This window comes from Macaca nemestrina, chromosome 18 (assembly GCF_043159975.1).
Source record: "Macaca nemestrina isolate mMacNem1 chromosome 18, mMacNem.hap1, whole genome shotgun sequence".
Taxonomy (NCBI): domain Eukaryota; kingdom Metazoa; phylum Chordata; class Mammalia; order Primates; family Cercopithecidae; genus Macaca; species Macaca nemestrina.
Genome location: NC_092142.1, coordinates 28,066,699 through 28,075,096, shown reverse-complemented (window position 1 = coordinate 28,075,096; position 8,398 = coordinate 28,066,699).

Below are 8,398 nucleotides of genomic sequence, written 5' to 3'. Positions count from 1 at the left end.
AAAGTGCTGCGATTATAGGTGTGAGCTACCACACTGGCTCCTGCCTCATACTTGTAATTAACATAAGTCTCTCTCTCTTCAGACCATTTAGCCCCCATTCTGGTTGGAAAATATCAGTGAGGTGAGGCTTGGGTAACAAAAATGTCAGGCCTCTGGGAGGAGTCCAGGGTATAAAAACAGGCGTGGGCTTGTTTCCAAAACACTGACTAGCCTCATGTCTGTCCCTCTTTCCTGGGGCTGAGGGTGGGAGGAGTCTAGAGCAGAGTGTGACGAGATGTCATCAGACTTTGGAGTCCAGGAGACTTTCTGAGATTCTCTAGTTTGACTCACTTATCCACAGATGACAAAGTTAAGGCCTAAAGAAAGCAGATGACATGACCAAAGTGGCATGACCAATGTATGTGTGGGTCAGCATGTGGTGGCCGGGGTGGTGGAAGAATAGTTAGAAATCCCTGGGCTGGGCGAGGTGGCTCATACCTGTAATCCCAGCACTTTGGTGGGCAGATCACCTGAGGTCAAGAGTTTGAGACCAGCCTGGCCAACATGGCAAAACCCTGTCTCTACTAAAAATACAAAAATTAGTCAGGCGTGGTGGCACGTGCCTGTAATCCCAGCTACTCAGGAGGCTGAGGCAAGAGAATCGCCTGAACCTGGTGCAGTGAGCCGAGATCGTGCCATTCCACTCCAGCCTGGGCAACAGAGCGAGACTCCATCTCAAAATAAATAAAATAAATGAATGAAAAGACATTATCAGTCAGACTGCCCCGTCCTGGTGATTTTGAGCCCTGGTGGGAGGAGGTGGAGATGGAGAGTTCGGGGGAAACCACCTTTGCAAAATTAGGACTGAGACTGTGAAAGAGATCTAGCTTAACCGACACCATCTTGCTTCTAACCTCCAAGCTGTCTTTGTTTATTCCTGGGCGTAGGCTGAACTAACTTTGGGAGAAACTTAGTTTGTAGTTTATAGTTTAAACAAAGACAGTAACAGCCCTTTCCCAAAGCAGACCTCCTTCTTGCCTGGGGACTAGACTAACGTTAGCCATTGGATTAGAAATTATGGTTTAGGAGTCATGCAGCTGCAGGCTAAAATATTCTGACCGTCCCTACTGCTCCTAAGATCAGTGCTTGAGATATTTTGCAGACCCTGCACTTGATGGATCAGCTGGCACCGCCCAGATCAATAAACTGGCTCATCTGGTCTTGTGGCCCCCACCCAGAACTGACTCTGCAAGAAGACAGCTCCAACTCTCCATGATTTCATCTCTGACCAGTCAGCATTCCCAGCTCACTGGCTCCCCGCCCACGCACCAAGTTGGCAGTGGCTCACGCCTGTAATCCCAGCACTTTGGGAGGCCGAGGCGGGCGGATCACAAGGTCAGGAGATCGAGACCATCCTGGCTAACACAGTGAAACCCCGTCTCTACTAAAAATACAAAAAATTAGCCAGGCATGTTGGTGGGCGCCTGTAGTCCCAGTTACTCAGGAGACTGAGGCAGGAGAATGGCGTGAACCCGGGAGGCGGAGCTTGCAGTGAACCGAGATCGCGCCACTGCACTCCAGTCTGGGCGACAGAGCAAGACTCCGTCTCAAAAAAAAAAAATTTTAAGAAGCCAACCAAAAACATTTATGTTCAGCAATTTGTTTCAGTTATTTCTTCTTACTTGGAAATAATCCACACATCTAATGAATATCTAATAGTTAATTTAATAGAACATAATAGAATATTTAAAGTTCCATGAAAAATTTATTTATAAGAAATTATCCATTACATAGTTTATTTTTAACAGTTTCTCTAGATTATTTATGAAAACTGAGATATTAGGCAAGGATAGTCATTATTTCAAGTTACTTCCCTGTTAATCATTTTTATAGCCTGTGACAATCAGGTGTTCACCTAAGTAAGAAGCTTAAACATATGAGTAATTTCTTGATAACTCAGGAGACACAGATTTTTTTTTTTTTTTTGAGGAGGAATCTCGCTCTGTCTCCCAGGCTGGAGTGCAGTGGTGTAGTCTCAGCTCACTGCAACCTCTGCCTCCCAGGTTCAAGCAATTCTCCTGCCTCAGCTTCCTGAGTAGCTGGGATTACAGGTGCAAACCACCTGTATTTTTAGTAGAGATGGGGTTTCACTATGTTGGTCTCAAACTCCTGACCTTGTGATCCACCTGCCTCAGCCTCCCAAAGTGCTGGGATTACAGGCGTGAGTCACCATGCCTTGCCTCACTTTTTCTTTTAATTAATTTTTTAAAAAGTTTTTTTAGACAGAGTCTCGCTCTGTTGCCCAGGCTGAAGTGCAGTGGCTCCATCTCAGCTCACTGCAATCTCTGCCTCCTGGGTTCAGGTGATTCTCCTGCCTCAGCCTCACAAGTAGCTGGGATTACAGGTGCGCACCACCATGCCTGTCTATTTATTTATTTATTTATTTATTTTTGAGACAGAGTCTTGCTCTATTGCCCAGTCTGGAGTACAATGGCATGATCTCGGCTCACTACAACCTCTGCCTTCCAAGTTCAAGTGATTCTTCTGCCTCAGCCTCCCAAGTAGCTGGGATTACAGGCACCTGCTACCATGCCCAGCTAATGTTTGTATTTTTGGTAGAGATGGGGTTTTGCCATGTTGGTCAGGCTGGTCTTGAACTCCTGACCTCAGGTGATCTACCTGCCTCGGCCTCTGAAAGTGCTGGGACTACAGGTGTGAGCCACCATGCCCAGCCATTTTAATTTATTTATTTATTTATTTATTTATTTTTTTTTTTCTGAGACGGAGTCTTACTCTGCCGCCCAGGCTGGAGTGCAGTGGCCGGATCTCAGCTCACTGCAAGCTCCGCCTCCTGGGTTCACGCCGTTCTCCTGCCTCAGCCTCCCGAGTAGCTGGGACTACAGGCGCCCGCCACCTCGCCCGGCTAGTTTTTTCTGTATTTTTTAGTAGAGACGGGGTTTCACCGTGTCGGCCAGGATGGTCTCGATCTCCTGACCTCGTGATCCGCCCGTCTCGGCCTCCCAAAGTGCTGGGATTACAGGCTTGAGCCACCGCGCCCGGCCCATTTTAATTTAAATAGAGATGGGGTCTCACTATGTTCCCCAGGCTGGTCTCAAGCTCCAGGCTTGGAGCAGACCTCCCACCTCAGTGTCTTGAAGTTCTGGGATTATAGGCATAAGCCACCATACCTAGCCTAATCCAAACACTTTGGGAGGCAAGAGGATTGCTTGAGGATAGTAGTTCAAGACCAACCTGGGCAATACAATGAGACTCCATCTCCACCAAAAAAAAAAAAAAAAAAAAAAAAATTAGCTGGGCATGGTTCCATGTGCCTGTAGTCCTAGCTACTCAAGAGGCTGAGGCAGAGGATAACTTGAGCGCAGGAGTTCGAGGTTACAGTGAGTTATATCATGCTACCTGGACAGCAGAGCAAGACCTTATCTCTAACAACAACAAAAAATTATACAAACACAGGTCATTTTGTTAGAAATTTGATTTATAGTCTTATAACCCGTGTGTCAGACCCTGAAACCTTAAAACATCTAGTGGAGATAAATATAAAACTGTCCGACCAGTGAACCAAGCAAAAATGTATGATGACAATTCTGAAGACATTTCTATTTTTATTTTACCAATACTTTATTTATTTATTTATTTATTTATTTATTTATTTGAGAGAGAGAGCATTTTCCTCAGCCAAGCTGGCTGGAGTGCAGTGGCACGATCTCAGCTCACTGCAACCTCTGCGTCCCGGGTTCAAACAATTCTCCTGCCTCAGCCTCCCAAGTAACTGAGATTACAGGCACTTGCCTCCACACCCGGCTACTTTTTTTGTATTTTTAGTAGAGACAGGTTTTCCTCATGTTGGCCAGGCTGATCTCAAACTCCTGACCTCAGGTGATCTACTCACTTCACCCTTCCAAAGTGCTGGGATTACAGGTGTGAGCCACTGGGCCCCGCCTATTTTACCAATAGTTTTAAAACCAGCTTATTTATTAAAGATTAAAGATTTACTTAAGTCACAGGAAGTAAAAGACATCTGGATTAATTTCTCTCTCTATATATATATATATACATAAACACACAGATAAACACACACACATAGTAACTTGTATATATTTTCTTTTTTAACAGACAAAGGGAATCTTACTCTGTCACCCAGGCTGGAGTGCAGTGGCACAATCATAGCTCACTGTACCCTCAGACTCCTGGGCTCAGGTGATCATCTCACCCCAGCCTCCTGAGTAGCTGGGACTATAGGCACAGGCCACTATGCCCAGCTAATTTTTAAATTTCATGTAGAGTTGGGGTCTTGCTACGTTGCACAGGCTGGTCTTGAACTCCTGGTCTCTAGTGATCCTCCCACCTTGGCCTCACAAAATGCTGGGATTATAGGTATGAGCCACTGCACCCAACAATATTTGCAACTATATGAGCACCCAAATATATAAGTAGAATTTCTTAAAGGATTTCTGGCCAACTATGTCAGATATTTTGCATAATACACGTACATATGCATAAACACATCTAAACACACATACAGGCCTGGCATGGTGGCTCATGTCTGTAATCCTAGCACTTTGGGAGGCCGAGGCAGGAGGATTGCTTGAGCCCAGGAGTTCTAGACCAGCCTGGGTAAACATAGAGAGACCCCGGCTGGGCATGGTAGCTCATGCCTGTTAATCCCAGCACTTTGGGAGGCCATGGTGGGCAGATCACCTGAGGTCAGGAGTTCCAGACTAGCCTGGCCAACCATGGCCAAAATGATGAAACTCGTCTCTACTAAAATACAAAAACTAGTCGGGCACGGTGGCGGGTGCCTGTAATCCCAGCTACTCAGGAGGCTGAGGTGGGAGAATTGCTTGAACCTGGGCGGTGGAGGTTGCAGTGAGCCAAGATTGTTCCACTGCACTCTAGCCTGGGCGACAGAGTGAGACTGTGTCTTAAAAAAAACAAAAACAAAGAAACCCAAAACTAAGACCCCCATCTGTACTTAAGAAATAAAAATTTAAAAAACACAAAAAGCAAAAACAGAACAGAACAAAACAAAAACACGTATACACACACATAAAGGTCTTATAACTTTCATTTTAGAATGTGAGTCATGACTTAGTAACACAAGCTCACCAGTTTATTTTATTGGCTCACTGCAACCTCTGCCTCCCAGGTTCAAGCGATTTTCCTGCCTCAGCCTCCCGAGTAGCTGGGCTTACAGGAGTGCACCACCACGCTCGGCTAATTTTTGTGGTTTTTAGTAGAGACAGAGTTTTGCCTTATTGGCCAGGCTGACCTCAAACTCCTGACCTCAGGTGATCCACCCGCCTCAGCCTCCCAAAGGGCTGGGATTACACACGTGAGCCACTGTGCCCGGCAAGCTCACCAGTTTATAAAAGACAGTTGGATCCAAATTATACTTCTGATAAAACTGGACCTGTTCACATGGCTAAATTTTATTTCCCCCAATAAGTAATCTGATGAAGGCTGCAGACCAAAATTTTGGGTAAAGCAGTTCCAAGGCAGTTTAATTTTTTTTAAAAACAAAAAACGAAAACTTTTTTACACATTAAAAAGAATTTTTTTTTTTTTTTTTTCAGTTTCGGCTGAGTGAGGTGGCTAGTGCCTGTAACCCCAGCACTTTGGGAGGTTGGTGTGGGAGGATTGCTTGAACCCATGAGCTCAAGACCAGACTGGGCAACAAAGTGAGATCTCATCTGTACAAAAAATGAGAAAATTACCTGGGCGTACTGGTTCATGCCCGTAGTTCCAGCTCAGGATTCAACTGGGGAGGTTGAGGCAGGAAAATTGCTTGAGCTCAGGAGGTTGAGCTGTGTTTGTGCCAGTGTACTCCAGCCTGGGCATGAGAGTGAGACTGTCTCAAAAAACAATTTTTTTCTCAGTTTCAAATGAGTTTAGTGTTAAATTTTCAATTGTTTACATTATAGCCAGGATTGGCTAAATTACATAAGAAATACAAAATATCTAAGTACCCTGGAACTAGTAACACATCTGCCTTTTGTTTGCTGGTCTGGTTTGATTAGCAAATGTGGGCAGGAAAGAATTTTAACAGGTGTTTTGTTCTGTTTTGTTTTTGCTTTTGCTTTTTGGCCTCTGTGTGGCAGAAAAAGTGACTTTTTTTTGCTGGACAGAGATACCTTACATTATTGCTCTGAGCTCAAGGTTTCAACTTCTTTGATCTGAGAGAGTCTAACTTTTGTAAACTTCTTTTTTGGTGTTTTATTTTATTTTATTTTATTTGAGACTGAGTCTTGCTCTGTTGCACAGGGTGGAGTGCAGTGCCGCGATCTCGGATCCCTGCAACCTCCGCCTCCCGGGTTCAAGAGAGTCTCCTGCTTCAGCCTCCCGAGTAACTGGGACAACAGGCACGTGCCACTGCGCCTGGCTAATTTTTCATATTTTTAGTAGAGGTGGGGTTTCACCATATTGGTCAGGCTGGTCTCAAACTCCTGAGCTCGTGATCTGCCCGCCTCAGCCTCCCAAAGTGTTGGAATTACAGGCGTGAGTCACTGCGCCTGGCCTTACAAACATTTGTCTAGCTATTTTTCTTTCTTCCTTTCTCTCTTTCTCTCTTTCTTCTTTCTTTCTTTCTTTTTTTTTTTTTTTTTTTTTTTTTTTGATATAGAGTCTCGCTCTGTCGCCCAGGCCAGGGTGCAATGGCGCGATCTCGGCTCACTGCAACCTCCGCCTCCTGGTTTCAAGCAATTCTCTCACCTCTGCCTCTTGAGTAGCTGGGACTAGACATGCGCCACCACACCTGGCTAATTTTTGTATTTTTAGTAGAGATGGGGTTTCGCCATGTTGAGCAGGAACATGGTCTCCAACTTCTGACCTCAAGTGATCAGCCTGCCTCAGCCTCCCAAAGTGCTGGTATTACAGGCGTGAGCCACCACGCCCAGCCTTTTTCTTCAGATTATTAATTTTTCACTTAAGTGTTTCATCACTCTAAGCAATTGTTAGGCAAACCTAATTTTGTGTTTTTAAAAAATGGCAGGCCGGGCGCAGTGGCTCAAGCCTGTAATCCCAGCACTTTGGGAGGCCGAGACGGGCGGATCACGAGGTCAGGAGTTCGAGACCATCCTGGCTAACACGGTGAAACCCCGTCTCTACTAAAAAATACAAAAAACTAGCCGGGCGAGGTGGCGGACGCCTGTAGTCCCAGCTACTCGGGAGGCTGAGGCAGGAGAATGGCGTAAACCCGGGAGGCGGAGCTTGCAGTGAGCTGAGATCCGGCCACTGCACTCCAGCCTGGGTGACAGCGCGAGACTCCGTCTCAAAAAAAAAAAAAAAAAAAAAAAAATTGGCTAGCTGTCACGCCTGAAATCCCAGCACTTTGGGAGGTCGAGGTGGGCAGATCACGAGGTCAGGAGATTGAGACCATCTTGGCCAACATGGTGAAACCCCATCTCTACTAAAAATACGAAAATTATCTGGGTGTGGTGGCATATGCCTGTAATCCCAGCTACTCGGGAAGCTGAGACATGAGAATCACTTGAACCAGGGAGGCAGAGTTTGTAGTGAGCCAAGATCACGCCACTGCACTACAGCCTGGTGACAGAGCGAGACTCCGTCTCAAAAAAAAAAAAAAAAAAGGCTAACTGGTCTGAATATTGTGCACCAGTTAGTACTAGCTACCCGGGAGGCTGAGGCAGCAGGATTGCTGTAGCCCAGCAGTTTGAGGTCACAGTGAGCTACGATCATACCACTGCACTCCAGCCCGTACAACATAGCAAGATACTATCTTTTTAAAAAAGTTGTCTAGGTTGTTGGTTACCATGGAGTTGTAATTCAAAAGCCCTTTAAGACTTTTATTTAACCTTGACTTGAATGCCATAAGCAGTGAGTTTTATCTCAACACTGGGGGAAAAGTTAGCAGATTCAAAGCAGGCAGAAAATAAAATAAAATAAAAGGGAGAGAAAGAGAACTTAGAAGGCTCTATAGTTGTAGGTTTTATGAATAATGACCATTTGAGCTCTGAATTTTCCTTGATGTAATTTTGTTCATCAGTTTTAAAATGTGCACAAGAATGAGCCATAATATGTAGCTAACTGGAGTCCTAGAAATCCTGGCATTGACCAGGTATGGTGGCTTAAACCTGTAATCCCAGCACTTTGGGAGGCTGAGGTGGGAGGATCACCTGAGGTCAGGAGTTCGAGAGCAGCCTGGCCAACATGGTGAAACCCCGTCTCTACTAAAAATACAAAATTAGCCGGATATGGTGGTGCATGCCTGTTATCTCAGCTACTCTGGAGGCTCAGGCAGGAGAATCACTTGAACCCGGGAGGCGAAGGTTGTGGTGAGCCAAGATGGCACCATTGCTCTCCAGCCTGGGCAACAAAAACAAAACTCCATCTCAAAAAAAAACCCAAAACAACAACAACAACAAAAACCAGAAATCCTGGT